This window comes from Papaver somniferum, chromosome 10 (assembly GCF_003573695.1).
Source record: "Papaver somniferum cultivar HN1 chromosome 10, ASM357369v1, whole genome shotgun sequence".
Classification (NCBI taxonomy): domain Eukaryota; kingdom Viridiplantae; phylum Streptophyta; class Magnoliopsida; order Ranunculales; family Papaveraceae; genus Papaver; species Papaver somniferum.
In genome coordinates, this window is record NC_039367.1 from 105,660,564 (window position 1) to 105,678,045 (window position 17,482).

Here is a 17,482-nt window from a genome sequence, read left to right on the forward strand (position 1 = left end):
GGGAATAAGAAAAAAATAAAATCAAAAACAAAACTGGTGTACAACAACAGTAGGGTCCTCCAGAGGGACCTTAATTTCACCATGTATGGATTGCCTCTCATAAAGCACTAAGTTTAGTGTCTTCAGCCAGACGTTGATAGAATTGGTCACCAAGTAAAATCATATAGCAATAGTCGGAACCTATGTGGGTCATCAAAACTGAATAAAGGTAACACAAATAAAAGGAATGCAAGAAAATGAACAAATAACACACACCCTTATCTAGTTTCCTTTTTAAGACAATTACATCTAGCTGTGGTTCGGGCTCAGGTTCTATGAAAGGGTCTGAATAAAATATTTTCATGGGCCAGGTTTCCTCATTGGTAGGATCCAGAGGATCAGGTTGCAGAGCCTGGACAAACTCAAATAAGAACTTAGAAGCACATAAGAATTGTGGATCCTTGAAGTCAATTAGGTTTGACTTACATATTTGACCATAATGAAAGTGGTGGTCATTCTTAAGAAAATGTGTCGGCAATTTTAATTTCCCAAAATAGTTATGTTTAGTTCTAGAAACTTTATAATGACACATTTCAAATTGAGATACTCCCACAGTTGGAAAGTAAAATTTTGGTGGGACAACAAAGTCAATTATGGTATCATGGACCGGATTAACCGCATCAACCAAAGGATGGGTTTCTATCAACTGAGTTTCTTTCCGGACATAACTAGGTTCAGGAGAACGTGCATGAAGATAGTCTCTTAAGATGGTCGAGTCACATATTTTAAGTCCCAAATTAGGGACCTTTGTAAGAGTCAAAGGTAAACCATAGGGAGAATGATATTCACCCCCAAACTTAGAATTGTCAATATCCTTGGATAAACTAGTCACGATTTCATTAGTTTCTAAATTATCAGATTTAGGAAAATGGTCTTTTATTTCTTCTAGGTTGTAATCGTGTGGTTCTGCATTTCTATAATCCTCAGAAGGGACTATTGTTTCCGAATCACTAGACTCTAAAACCCTAGTCTCAGGATAAACTCTTTCCTCTAAGCCATCCTTGGCTTCATAATCACAATGATATACTACACCATCTAAAACAATGGTATCACTAGTCAAATCCTCATCCTTTTGAATAGGTGAATAATTATCAACATTATTAGGATTTGAACTAGAAACAACATTATAATCATAAGGCTCAATTGGTGTAACAATTTCCTCGTCACTCTGACTATAAATCTCATATTCTTCATCGACACTATCCTCATCATCATAACAATACAAAGATGGTTGAAATGGTTGAACCTTGTCTACACATCAGTGTTTTCAGTTCTACCCTCATCCTCTAAATTAGGTGAATAATTATACGTATTATCATGGGTAAGACTGGAAACAGTATTTTGGAATTCAAGTTCATTATGAGCAATAGTCTTAGGTGCATTTTGGTCCTCCTGCTTATTAAGATTCTCACACAGTTTATACATGATTATTTCAGATTCACATATAGATTTATTGAACTTGTTAAGTGATTCCTGTAAAGAAAGACTTGTCAATTGAAACAATTTGAGTGCATCTTCTATGGAATGAGTTTTATATTCATCAGGAACTGGTGGCAATTGTTTGATTAAATCCTCTAAAGATGTAGAACTCTCATTTTTTTCATTATAATATTGCTCATTCTCCCATTCGCATAATTGGTGAACGTGCGAATAGTAATTGGGATCACCTTGGTATGAACCATAACCTTCAGAAGGTCGGTTGTGGTCCCAAGTACTATCCACACTATGGGCATAGTACAGATATTGTCCAATTTGAAATTCAGGTCGATATTCATTGTATTGGTCTTCATAATACCAGTTCGAAATAATTTGTGCACATGCAAATGCAGGGTTCACTAATTTAGGTAAGCTTGGGTTACCTTTAGCAATATATACCTACATGCAAAGACTGGTCAATGGTACGAGGTTAAGGCTTGTGGTGTTTCGGATGATAACGCCCAGAGGGTTCATTGTACTAAACCACGAGTTTTCCTAAAATCGGTGCCGGAAGATGCAATTGGTGTGTGCACGTGTATTCTTTTTTTTTTTTTAAAAGAATCCTAAATTAACTATGTACAAAGAAATAAAATAAAAATCTACCAAATTTCAATATTTAAAGAAAAAAATAGGAATATCTATACTTACCTTTTTTTGTTGTCCAGTTTTATTCTCCAATAAATGTCAAATTAAACCTGCACACAAAAGCTATAAAAAGATACCCAACGTAAAATCAAAGATAATTAAATAAAATAAATTCTAAACTACCAAAATATTTAGAAAAAGAAATATAAAACCTAACCTAAATACAAGTCCGCGTTGGCGGCGCCAAAAACTGATGCAGTTTTACAAGTGGTAAGAAGGGGATTCGATACTCGGACTATTTTGAAGGTTTGGTTTAAGACAAATAAAAGAAAAACTAATAAATTTTTATATCCTTTACCAAGGAGAGATGAATCTAGGGTTTTGGATTCCACTACTTCTAATGTTTGTAAACTCAATAACGATTCCTTTGACACAATACTCCTAATTTACTCAAAACAATTTTGAACCCAATCTCATGCTTTGGGAAATATAACGTTCCAAGATCTTTGACTCTCGTCGTTATTCTAAAGCCTAATTTTCCTTCGCTTATAAAAGATCGGTAGAAACTACCCAAAACAATTATTGTAAAGCACGTAAAGAAGAGAAAAAATTTAATAAATTAAAAGCACAAATATGGAGTAAACATGTCAAAGAATTTAAATATTAAATATTACCCATCAAAAATAGTTTCTTCCTCTACCCTAGCGCAGGAATTACTTCATTATTACAGAAGAGAAATCAAAACAATGAAATAAAAACTCTACTCTTTCGCTCAGACTCCGGACCTCCCTTTTTCTTGTATCCACATCGTATTTATAGCTTTCAAAGGAATACACTTTCCTTTTCTATTCACCACTACCACATCATCACTGAATGAGAATACGCCACATATCAAGACAATGAAAAATCATCCAATAAGAATGTGTCACGCGTCAATATATATAATTCTCATGCATTTCCAATTTCCCTTATTTGGGAATTATTTATTCTTTATTAACTCCAACCATAAAGAATAATATTCTTTCCATACTCTTTATATATTTAATTCCCATCAATTACTCCATGTAGATTTTTTACTTAACACTTTTATTTTTTCATTAAAATAAATATGTCCATATATCTTTTTAATATCTTGTAAATGATGTCGACATATGGGCTCCATATTTTCCACACTCCCATATCCAAATAATTGGAAAAATGAAATAATTCTCCATCTTCTTCCTTTTGGGCCTAGCCCATTGAATTGTAAATGACTTCATTTCCTCCAGCTTACGAGTGGAATTCCACATTTTAGTCCACTGAGCTTTATTTCCCAAAATTACCTACAAATACACAAATAACAAAATAAGTACAAATTTGAGCACCGACAGTATATAAAATTGAGACAAATTAGACACATAAATGCGTCTATCACTAATTCAATTAGGTTGATTCCATAGTTCACTAGATAAATCTTATGAATATCTACAACCTCGTAGAAGTAACTGAATGTTAATTCAGACCATAAGGGTCCATATAATCAAAATAGGAATTCTAGGCCTAAGCCCATGTCCACTAAACTCCGCCCATTAACACAAGGCCTGGCCCAACTGGGTCAACTAACGGTCAATAACTGTCAAATGAGTCAACTAACAGTCCACTTCAAAGCAAAGGTCAAGTCCAGAGTCAAAGGCCAAGGTAAGTCAACTGATCCAAAGTCAGGTCAACGAGTTAAGTCACTGAGTTAAATAGGGTCAAGTCTGGTTACATGGTCAATTCGGTCAGAAGACTGATTCAGGCAAAACATGACAAGACCAATGCAAGATGCAACATAAAACAGACCAAGGCTCTAACAATGCATTTCTAATTCTCTTTGCAAAAGTACACAACTTTATGATCTCTTCCATGTCCTGTATACAATCTATCACAATTTGTAAACTGCAACAACATCTCCAATAACACTTGTGACTTAATACATTCACCATTAACCTACACTGACTACCAATACCCCAGTTCATATCATCTTATCCTCCATTGCAATCTCATTGTATACAGTTCCTTACAACCTAACATACACACTAACAACGTGTTTGGTTCAAGGAATTGGATTCCTGGTAATCCAATTCCGGAGGAATCTGACCAATTCCTTGAACCAAACGGTCCAAACCAACTCTATGTAATTGAGATTTTTGATTCCTAGGAATCCAATTCCCCCCAAAATAATTGATTTCCATTGCATTGGTCTAGTAGTGCAATAGAATTGGATTCCAATGTAAAAACAAAAGAAATTGGATTGCCTCAACCAAACGCTAATTTTTTGGAATTGAATCCAATTCCATGGAATTCAATTCCAAGAATTGGATTACCCCATAATTGAATTCCTAGGAATCCAATTCTTCCAACCAACCGGGGTGTAACAGCTCTTGTCTCAGCTATACAGCTCATTCATCCTCCATCATCCTCCATGCACATTTCAGCTCCCTTCCCTGCATTAAACCACACTACCATTACATCTTTCATATAATCAGCTCCTACACTAGTACACAATCTTCTTCTTTAAACACTCAAATACAAACCACCAAAAATGTGCAATACTCATTTTATCTCTTGCTCAATCTCCTCCATTCCATCTGTAAGATTCTATTTGTATACAACTATCAGTTCACATCCACAGCCAAAACCAATCCCATCATCTTCTTCCTTGAGTAACATCTTCATCACATCTGTAACATCCTAACCACCAGCAGTTCAACCCAGCACAACTAACAACACATTATCACAACAACCAAATCCAGGCTAACTCTAAACCATTTCCAATTACAACACCACCTCTATAACCTGTAATTACCTATAATTAATCTTCTAACTCATCCAGATCTTCGACACGACCAATTGCCACTGCAACTACGTGCAATTCCAACACCAACTCCACTTATGTACCAGCTCCACCTAAGTCTACCAGTTACACTCAATCTGCAACATTGAAAACTTGTTTACTTGCTCAGTATCAACACATCTCTTTAACTCAACCCTACTGACAATCCCATCGCTAGTTCACTCCAAGTATCTCAGACTTGTTCCCTGCATTTATAACACTAATTCTTTTAATTCCCTTAACCTATAATTCATACACCATCTCCATTTCAACTACTACTGCATATCACCAGCACCAGTTCATAACCATCACCTCCATTATCATTATAATAATTTAAAACAACTCAGCAATCACTTCAGCATCAAAACAAACCTCACTTCAATCTCTTCATTGCCTGTAACTTGAGTTTCATCAACTTCATTACAACCAATCACTCCACAGCTGCACATCCTGCAACCCTTTATACTTTCAGACTTATAATCATATATATCAACTGCAATATCATCTTCATCTCCACTACAAACCCATATCACCAATTCAATTCAAAATTAAACATCACATCCCTGTAACTCAACAAGACTTAAGATACAACACAACTCCATCTTTTCCGTTCTACAGTTCTCATCTTCACTCATCTCTATCCAATTTATCTTCTTCATCTGTAATCTCCAACTCAGACAAACTAAAATGCATGATCTAATTTCAGATTTGATTAACTAAGAAACTAAAATTGAACTCCGTAAACCTATCTATAGTTCGATTAATAGCAAACCCATCACTATAATCAATTAATTTAACATCAAATCATACAAAACATCGAATCAACAGAAACCCTAAATTACCTGTTTTCGATTCATTATCAAAACCATCTTCTTCTTCAAAGATTCACAGAAAAATCACCACTTCTTCATCTATCAAACTAGATAATTGATTCCACTAAGTTTCTTTTTGATTTCACAGCTTCAGAAAAGTCTCTCAGAATCGCCCGAGAGAAAACGAAGAAGAAGAAGAAGAAGAAGGAAAGAGAAGAAGAAATAAGATGAATAAGAGAAATGATTTCTCTTCGACACGTTTTGATGATAAGACCATCGAATATTACTGAGGCGCCCATAAGATTGGATAAGGGCATCCAGGTCGGTTTAAAATAAAATTATTTTTTTTCCCTTCATAATTATCCGATGATATCTTCTTCACCCGGTATCCGAATGACACGTTCGAGTAGTCTATTTCGCATAACTTTTCGAGATCTATCTAGTGATACTAGTTTAGTGTCTAGATCGTTGTTAGATTAAATTCTAATAATTAAGATCTACGTTAACTAATTGAGTCATTATCGTTTAATTCGGCTCTTGACTGGTCTAACAGCGTTGACGAGCTTGAGGGTCGTTACATTCTCCCCACCTTATACATTTTCGTCCTCGAAAATCAAACCGTCCTTCGGATCTCAAAAACTCCCCACCTTAAAGAAAAATACTATCTCTCATCTAAGTGCAAGTATTGCTCATACTTACAAACGCGCGAAAACTCAACTCATTTTAAATGAGTTCACGGTAAAAAGAAATGAAACACAAGCCTGTATGTCTTTATACAACTAGAATTTGTGGCTCTAGGTTCACTATACCAATTTCTATTCATAAGATGATAATCTCTAAGCTCACTATGCTGAACTAAATTCTATCATTTAGGAATGTCTAAGTCCATCACGCTAAAATTTACAGTCTAATATTTATTAATTTGACGTAGTTCCATATTTGTTATATACTTATCTTATAACTAATCCAAATTTGATTTCTCATAAATTTATAATATCTACTATTTTAATTTTACTGTTATATACTATATATAAATTTTCTAGACATTATCTGTTACAGGTTTGCTATCAACAAAATTATTGAAATACTTTTATCAGCAATGTTACTATTTTCTGTATCTTTATTATAATCGTTATTATTTTGTTTATAGTCCCATGGGTACACTAAGTCTTAATTTTCTAAGTATGACTGTAATTAATTTTACCTAATCATATCGAGTCTGTATACTATATATATCTTATTAAATATTAGCGTTGGTAACTTAATATTATTTCAATTTGATTCTGCATAAAATTATTATGAATTCTAATAGTCTTAATATAAAGTATCTTATTAATATACGAATTTATTTCCTTTCAAGTCTGTTTTTTTTACTAAGCATTCAAATACTATTAATGTTTCTTCACGTATATTTGTTTAATTTCTAATGATTTACTAAATCAGTTATTGAACTAAAAATAATTTGGGTATAATCTTACTAAGAAATTTAGTATTTTTTATTATATGCAATGTGTTCGCACATTCTTAGGTCTCATCTAGAAATTCTTAAATTATCTATTTGATTTAAATGCAAAAGGAATGTATTTCCAATTTTATTTTATTTTATTTACAAAAAACTAATTGTGGATAATTACTAATAATGTTGCGTAGCTACTTGAACCTAATTATTACTTTTATCGTTATATATTTACTAATAAGATTTTAGTTAGATAAGGTTCAATGCAATACTATTTTTAATAAGTGTTAATATTACTTCTATTGTGATCACTAGTGATGTTATTATCATTTATTATTATTATTATTAACATTAATGGCCGAAGTATTATCTTAAATACTCTTAAATTTTTTAACTTCACTAGTGTTTAACCCGTGCTACGCACCGGGAACGATGAGAATTGACTCCCATTTGGTGAGTTCGCCCCGCACCCATCCTATAAGGTGTCCTAATATACCGTTTAGTATATTAAAAGTTTGAACCAATTACATATTGTTTAAAGTTTTGCAGAATAAGAATTCTCTTAAAGAAAATACATTAGAAAAATTATATCAATATTTGAAATCGGTAAGTATCTCATGATATTGCCAACATCACTACTATAAAAATAATTATTAAGGCTAGATTTGAAGCGTTCTACTCAGAGTACCTCTACAACTACCCTAAGTCTTTCAAGATATTAGTATAGACATTTTTTGCTTATTTAATTTTTGCAACTTAAAAGTAAATAAACAAAGTCATAAAAGTATTCTACCTCAGAACCCCAATAATGACTTCCAGTTCCGCCAACTATTGTTTGTTATTCACCTGCTATACCCCAATAAGAATTAAGCGGCCAAGTCAATTACTATTCCAGACTCCAATCTCTGAAATTAAATAAAAAAATCTTACTCTCTATATAGCTATGTGAATATATGATTATAGACACTAAAAAGAAACTCGATATTAATATAAAATAGATTGATAACTCTAAATAGTGCAAAGCATATGAAGTGCTTCCCGTTGAAGAAGAATTAGTCAATTATTTCTTCAGAAATCATATTTGCGTTAAAAATTAAGCGGGCAAGTCAATTACTATTCCAGACTCCAATTCTCTGAAGTTAAATGAAAATTCTCACTCACAATATAATGTGAATATATAATTATACACACTGTAAAGAAACTCGATACTAATATAAAATAGATTGTTAACTCTAAACAGTGCAGAGCATATGAAGTGCTTCCCGTCGAAGAAGGTTTAATCAATTATTTCTTCAGAAATCATACTTGTATTAAGAATTCAGCGGCCAAGTCAATTACTATTCCAGACTCCAATTCTCTGAAAATAAATGAAAAATCTCACTCACTATATAGTTATGTGAATATATGATTATACACACTTCGAAGAAACTCGATATTAATAAGAAATAGATTGATAACTCTAAACAGTGCAGAGCATATGAAGTGCTTTATTTCTTCAGAAATCATACTTGCGTTAAGAATTAAGCGGCCAAGTCAATTACTATTCCAGGATCCAATTATCTGAAGTTAAATGAAAAATCTCATTCACTATATAGTTATGTGAATATATGATTATAGACACTGAAAAGAAACTCGATACTAATATAAAATAGATTGATAACTTTAAACAATGCAAAATATATGAAGTGATTCCTGTCGAAGAAGATGAATCAATTATTTCTTAAGATATCATACTTGCGTTAAGAATTAAGCGGCCAAGTCAATTACTATTTCAAGTACCAACTCCATGTAGTTCGTGAAAAATCACATTCACTATATATTTGTATTAAAATATGGTATTAGAGACACTGAAAAGAAATATAATATTAACATAAAATATATTACGAACTCAAAATAGTCCAAAGCATATGAAGTGTTTCCCGCCGAATAAGATGTAGTCAAGGAAATGCACTAATTTTTTTTTCTTCCAGAAATCATATACTTGCGTTAAGAATCAAACGACCAACTCAAAAGCTATTTCGGGTTCCATTTCTTTGTAGATAAATGAAAAGTCACACTCCCTATAACATTGTATGAATCTATGATATTATAGACACTAAAAAGAAACACGACATTAATATAAATTAGAATGCCAACTCTGAATAGTCAAAGCATATAAAAGGTTTCCCGTCGAAGAGGATGTAATCAAGAAAATGTGTTAATATATTTTGTTTCAGAAATCATATACATGCGTTACTAATTAAACGGACAAATCAATTAATATTCCAAGCTCGAATCTATAGTTCAATAAAAAATCATACTTACTGTATAGTTCTATTAGAATAAGATATTAGAGAAACTAAATATAAATACAATATTAGTATAAAATAGATTACGGACTCTAAATAGCGCAAAGCATATGAAGTGCTTCCCATCGAAGAAAATGAACGTAATCAAATAAATGTATTGATATATCTTTCTTCATAAATTATATACTTGTGTTAAGAATCAAGCCTCCAACTCAAATACTACTTCGGGCTCAAACTCCATGTAGTTACATGAAAAATTAGACTCTCTGTATAGTTGATCAATATATGATATCAGAGACACTAAAAAAATATACAATATTAATGTACAATAGATTGCGATCTAAATAATGCAAGTATATGAAGTGCTTCCCGTCGAAGAAGGTGCAGTCAAGGAAATGCAGTGATATATCTTTCTTCAGAAATCATATATTTGCATTAAGAATCAAGCGTCCAATTCAATTACTATTCCGGGCTCCTACTCCTTGTAGTTAAATGAAAAGCCACACTCCCTATATTGTTGTATCTAGGATATTATGGACACTAAAAAGAAACACGACATTAATATAAATTAGATTGCCAACTCTGAATAGTCAAAGAATATAAAATGTTTCCCGTCGAAGAGGATGTAATCAAGAAAATGCATTAATATATTTTGTTTCAGAAATCATATACATGCGTTACTAATCAAACGGATAATTCAATTACTATTCCAAGCTCGAACGCCCTGTGGTTCAATAAAAAATCATACTCACTATATAATTGTATCAGAATAAGATATTAGAAAAACTAAAAAGAAATACATTATTAATATAAAATAGATTGTGAACTCTAAATAGCGCAAAGCATATAAAGTGTTTTCTATCGAAGAAAATGTACGTAATCAAAAAAATGCATTGATATATCTTTCTTCAGAAATGACATACTTGTATTAAGCATCAAGCGGCAAATAAATTGCGAACATACTTGCATTCAGAGACAATAAAAAGTAATACAACATTAATATACAATAGATTGTGAACTCTAAATAGTGCAAGTATATGAAGTGCTTCCCGTCGAAGAAAGTGTAATCAAGGAAATGCAGTGATATATCTTTCTTCAGAAATCATATATTTGCGTTGAGAATCAAGCGGCCAATTCAATTACTATTCCGACTCCTACTCCTTGTAGTTAAATGAAAAATCCTAATCTCTATATAATTTTATTAATATATAATATTAGAGACACTAAAAAGAAACACGATATTATATAGATTTACAATTGTAAAAGTGCAAAGCATAAGAAGTAATTCGCCTTGAAGAAGATGTAACCAAGGAAATGCATTGAGGATGATATATCTTTCTTCAGAAATCATACTATAATTTTGTTAAGAATCAAGCGACAGACCCAATTACTCTTTTGGGCTCCAACTCCTTGTAGTTGAACTATGACTGATATACAATTTTTTTCTTTTAGGAAAATGATTTGTATCCTCGATTTATCTTAAAATAGTTACCGAGAAAGAGAGAGAGGGATCTTACTTCCCCACGCAGCAATCCTGATGACAAGGGGGATGGCCCACAACCTACTTCCCGGGATAACTCCCGAAATTATTAGGTGTCAATGTAGCATTGATGTTTCCTTTAATTTTTTTATGTTATCTAAGCATGTTAAAATCATTGGATTGTCTAAAAATCGTGAACCACGTCTTTCAGATATATGTTGCCTCATCATATAAATGTAAGAAGTCTGTAAGACATATGGCATATGGTCTATGTTGTTAACCTGAATCCTAGAAAACCAAGAAATTTTAATAAGTTGGTACATTTTTCGGGAAAAATATAGTAACAATAAATGTGTGTAGTTCTGTATTTGAAGATTGATATTTCTTGGTAAAATATATTTTGTCTCTTTTTGCAAGTTCCACACTCCATCGTAGCTCACTTTAAGGGAATAGTAAAATGTAAAACATAATGTAAAGGTAGATATGCAGGATAACATTCATTAATTCTTGTAAATCCTTTTCATGCTTTTAGATGAAAAAGAATTTCGCGAGGAGCTTTTTTATTGCTGAGCTTTTCAGGTACGATGACATATATTTGTTCCGTAATTGGCAGATTATAACGTCTCTTATCATATTTCTAATTTCCTACGGCCCCGCACCTACATTCCAAACCAAAAAGACGGGGAACACATCCACATATGATTGGAACAATGGCATACCATGTACTCACAGAAATAACTGAAAATCCATGACAAATCTAAACTAATTAGATATCTAGAACAAACACCGATCGTATGAATGTTATCCAACTAAGAGAGCACACACGACGTTCCTAAAATACACGATTTAAAATATTATCAGAAAAGAATGAATCTTGTTAACTACTTCCTGCATGAAAATTTTATGCGGAATACCTTAGAAACACTTGATTAAGTTGGATCCAACATAGATAATAAGCACAAGATTCTTGACATTTTTTCTTATCAAGAACCCGGAGAACGGAAATCCCACCATCCAAACACACGTCCACAAAATGTGTTGAGTGTTGAACTTGAATTTTTTAGCCACACTTGATATTTCTGGATTTTCCGTAACTGCTCTTGATGGTAAACCATTTATTGGTGCAAGTGAGCTGAAAATTTCATCTCACTACACAATGATGCCCTTCCGGACCATCGGATGCAAGGTAACACAACCATGAGAAATGGAACTATGATTAACCCCGTTAAAAATGAATCAACCACAACGGAAAGTCTTCAAAGATACATCTGTCTGTTTGGTTTTGTGAAGATAAATACTAAATATAAGAGAGCAGTAGGGTGAGGGGAGTAATCAAACTTCAATGCTCAAACCAGCTCAAACCAAAATATCAGCTTAAGCAAACACCATAGTGTTACTCCAGGCTATTTCCATACTTATATCTACTTAGTTAAGACCTAAAAAGAAAATACCAAAGTCTGGAGAGCATGCAATACCTTTATGTAATCGTTTTTTATTTTCTTTTTTCTTGTTGAAATAACATTACTCAAGGCATAAGCGTTTATGACACTCACTGGTTTTAATAGGTTGAAGTGATGTTTTTACCATATTACTGAAAGCAATGAACAAAAACAAAAATCTGAATATCTAATAAGTTGACTGCAAGCTACAAACTTGGCTAATCTCTCTATGACATCAGGGGTAAAATACTGAGCTCAACTAAGCATTATCGAGAAGAAATAATATCCATCCAATGTACATTATTACACTTGTATCCACATGTTTAAGTTTCAAACTCACATCCCAAGGTGTCCATCAACAATTAGTGTGTTTGACACTATAACAAAAATCCAGAGAATAAATCGAAACCATGTTTCTTTAAAGCAAAGTATATCTATTGGGATGTAAATACCAAAATATCACACTGAACGTGCAAAATCTATTTAACCTCTTAATCTTTTAACCGTTGATAGTCCATCCAAAATCGAAGGGAAAATATCTTGAGACCTTAAAAATAAAAGAGCAGCAGCCATTAGTAAACGAAAAATCAAGGAAAAAAATAAGACGACGATTTTATTACCATAATTATGTATTGCACTCCTATATAACAATCAAAGAAGAATTTTATGAATACCCGACAAAGATGATGACACTACCGTAAACCAGGTTATAGGTCAATCGATAAACCTTAAACATTCAATAAACCCTCAACAAAAATCTTAAGAACATCAAAGAAATACGATTTCAGTGAATTTACTACCTCATGCGAATATTATCAGCTCCCATTGTCGCAACCATCAGCAAAGAAAAATAAAAAATGATAATCAGAGAATGTCAACCTGAAGGAAAAAAACAGAGGAAGGAAAAAAACATTAGAAATACAAAGAAGCAACATGCAGAGAAGAAAATGTCGCACCTGCTCAAGTACTTTAAATAAGAGAACAAAACTTTATTTTGGAAATAAAATCAAGCAATATCATAATATAATCATGCAATTTCTATAATTTTGGTTAGCCACAATATTTTTGGATAACTACATTAACTTGAGCATTAAGTATATGAGCAAGAATAATTTTCTTTTGGTAATAAATATCCGAAATTTTCAAACAATTTAGGATAATCATCGTATCAAAATAAAATATTCAGCATCTTCGACGTCTAAGAATAGAAATTCTTTTTGTCTTAAATAATAAGAAAATACTCTAATAAATTTTAATCTAAAATATCAACTAATATAGTAATCTTTAGATGTTGTTATTAGATGTTGTTAGTAAATTTTCAGATGTTTATCATTAATATTAAAAATTATTATAGTCATTTTTAGATTTTTTTCTTATAAAAGATTCAACAAATACAAATCTTATTATTTTATTCTATTCCATAAATATGTTGAATTAATTTTTTTTATTTTAATCATAAATGCCCAAAATTAATATATTAGTTTTCTTTGCCATTTCCAGAACTTTTTTCCTTACAAAAGATTTTACAAATATAAATTATTTTATTTTATTTCATAAATATGTTGAATTGATTTTTTTTTAATCATAAATGTTCAAAATTAATATAGTAGTTTTCTTTATTTTTTGGATTTTCACAATAAATACACGAAATTAATATAATAAATTTTCTAAATAACAAGGATCTTCCGTTGCGTGTGTCCCAATAATCCACCCAATCTCATCAACATCCGACAACCGACCTTCCACTGAGAGTCGCTTTCCCACGTAAAGCCGGTTCTACTTCGAGTTTTTCCTAAAATCTCATCAACATCGCCATGAATCTAGCTAATCTCAGCAGCTAAATCTTTGTTTCGCCGTCCCTGTGGTACCAATTAGATCGTGGCTTGCTTATTATTTGTGATATCAAACCTTATTCATGGTAATTTTACTTTTCGATTCCTTAATGTTGCTGGATCTTTGTGATATTCAAAAGGAGGTATTCTGGATCTGCTCTTCATCGAGTATCCTCTTTGATCCTGGGTTTCTCCTACGATAGCCAATTAATTCTTTCATGATGTCAGGTAATTACTATTTCACAAAATTATTTTTACATCTAATCTCTCTCCTTGTAAGTTAAAAAAACTGGGGTTTGTTGAGGTTCTTGTGTTTTTCTTCTGGAGTTCTCCCAAATTCAATACCAGTTCTCAGATCGGTTGTCCGATCTTTTACCTTGAACCTATATCTAGTCAGATCTTTTAGCCTTGATTTCCTTCTCCGATCAAAAAAAAAAAAGCCTTAATTTCTTTGGGAATTTAAGAAAAGCCTCTCTTGTGTTGCTTTCCTTAGCAATAACCTTTTGTAGTCATTATTCCTCTCTTAGAATCTTTAACCGGAGTTTTCAGCTGGTGATTTTTAGGTTTATAAAAAAAAATTGAACCTGTTTTGTGTCCCTTTGGAAGGCAATTTCTTGTGTTTATGCCTTGATGTTTTGTTAGATGGTTCTTGGTGCTTTATCGTCAGATGTTTTTGGAGTTAGTTTTTGCTCAGCATGTTTGCTGATTTAGTGGTATCTATAGAAGCCTTTGTAAATTTTTCTCAGTCATGTACCCAGACCAAAACAAACCCTGGTAAAACAAAAAATCATTAATGTCAAGTGAAAGAGACTAGAGACCTGGCATCTTCAGATCTAACCATGCTAGTGGACATTTTTCATACATCAGTGGCGCAACCTGTGGCAGAACTGCACCCTCTACCTCCTTACCTTTGTTTTTAATTTTGACATCATAGAGCCAATCAACAAAACCTAAAATTCAAGGTTGAACTTCACAAATGCAGCATAAGTTGAACAGTTAAAACCTCATTCTGAGTATAAACAGGATTGAGGTAAACCATGAGGTCTTTACGTTTTTTTATACCACAAGTGAAAGCAACAAATCCTAATTAGGGTGCTAATGGGACGGTGAAACATCCGCCTTTCTGGATAATCTTTCAACATTTTAAATCTATTCTTGTAGTAGTAAATTTATATTTCAAAGCACTTTCGTATTTAGTTGAGTCTGTAAGTCTTTTGTATCTTTATTTCATTCTCTAGTATCCTTTTAGTACTTTACTTTGCAAAGCAATAATTTTCGTTTTTTTCAGTATAATCTAGTTTAAGTTTGTAATTCGTTTGTTTCGTAGTTACATCTTTAGTAGCCTTAGTAATAGCATTATTAGCTTTAGCACTTCATCCTTCAAGGGATTCTACTTCAAGACTCAATCAAAGCTACAGACCCAAATCAAGTTATGGATCAAGCCGAAAAACAAAGGAGTGGACAAATATCTTTCGGGCATTCTACCGCATCATCAGGATGCAATTGCATGAATAACAACCCCAATCAATTGCGTCGGACACCTCTACCTCCATCTAAGTTACCCTGGACACTGCAGTGTCCATAAAAAATACAGCTTTTCTTGTGGAAAGCATTGACCGAAGGCCTTTCGACCTTCAACACCAACATCCTCCCTCGATGCAACTTTGATCTGAAGACTGCTATTCTTCTCCACTATCCAGTAGATTCATGGCTTACCAATGCACCTGTAATTGATGAATCTTGGGATATTATATACCCTCGTGTAATAGTTCTTCAGTAGTTAAATAAATTTCATGCTTAAAAAAAAAAACAATCCACCCAATCTACACCGCACATTGTCAGATCAACGCACCATATCTAACGAAATTTCATCCGACGAATACGAATGGTTTCTCAATTAGCCAATGAAAGCGCGAGGTTACGCTCACCAACCAATAGGAGAGAGGGTAAGCTCCACCAGTGATACTTTTATTCTGTAGTGAGGGATGGTATTGAGTTTTTAGGTTGTTGATATCTACTTTAATAGGTTAAAGGTTTCTAATTACGACAAAATATACTCTAATAGTTTCTAAGTAAAATTTGGGATCTAATAGTTCACTAAAAGAAGTAAGTCCTCCCTTTACAAATGGTAAACCATGCATGCAGTTGTCCTATCTAGGTTCATGACGCCTGACAGTGCTTCCCTATTGCCAAGATAACACAAACATTCCAGAATTACAAACCTCACTATTTTCGTACTGGATTATTTCACTATTTTCAGCACTGGGGATTGCTAAGTATCATTCAATGGATACTAACTAATCTTTAATTCACTATTGAAATATCTAAACTGTAATGTAACCGGTTTCAACCTACAATTTTTACTTCAACATTTATATAATAACATACAACACAACGCAATAAACAAACAAACCAGCATGTTATACAAAACAATCAAACAATTCAATTCATCTTTTAATTATTGATTGTTTTAAATGAATTAAGATTTATCTCACAAACCCAACCCAGTTCTAAACTAATCTGGTTCACTATCTGTTACGAGCTAATCCTATTGTCGCCCATGTAAGATCTAATAGTGAGCTCTGATACCAACTTGTGACGCCCCAACCTAATCACCTACTTAGCTAAAAGGATTTCGATCTAAATTGAAACATCAAATATAGATTATCGATTTTAAAAATCATAACTACATAAGGTGCTAATCACATAACTCAAACTCTCTGTTGTTATATCATATAAATGAAAGCCCCTCGAGTGATATCTATATAATAATGTGTTGTTTACAGAGAAAGAATACATACATAAAAGATAAATAAATATCTTCGGTTCGCTAAAACTTTATACTAAGAAAACGGATATCTTCACGTGCACCATTTCTTCTGGTTACTGAAACTGGAGTGGGAACAAGTAAGCACATCATCCCAAAGCGATGCCCAGTGTAAATATATAAACTCTCAGGCAATCACTAACATGCTATTAAAAGATAGAATAATTAAAGTACAACATTAAAGGAAATCAGTTAACACTTACATTTTCACTCTCAACTTAATACGTGATATCAAAATACGACATTCAAGAAAGAAAATACATTCCACAACATAATCATTTCAAAAATATCAAATATGAGATGCATACGAATGATTTCCCCAGATAATATATAGTATATTATTTGTCAAGACATCTCGCCTAATAGATAATATTCGCAAACAGCCTCCCGTCCT

General features: G+C 32.6%; 1 long non-coding RNA gene across 1 annotated transcript; it reads right to left on the reverse strand.

Annotated features, from left to right (window-relative positions):
• Positions 1-2,747: 2,747 nt before the first annotated feature.
• Positions 2,748-5,985, reverse strand: LOC113317148. The gene is made up of 2 exons (XR_003343291.1): positions 5,797-5,985; positions 2,748-3,422 (listed from the first exon to the last, which is right to left on the reverse strand). It is a non-coding gene; the product is annotated as an uncharacterized LOC113317148 (long non-coding RNA).
• Positions 5,986-17,482: the final 11,497 nt, after the last annotated feature.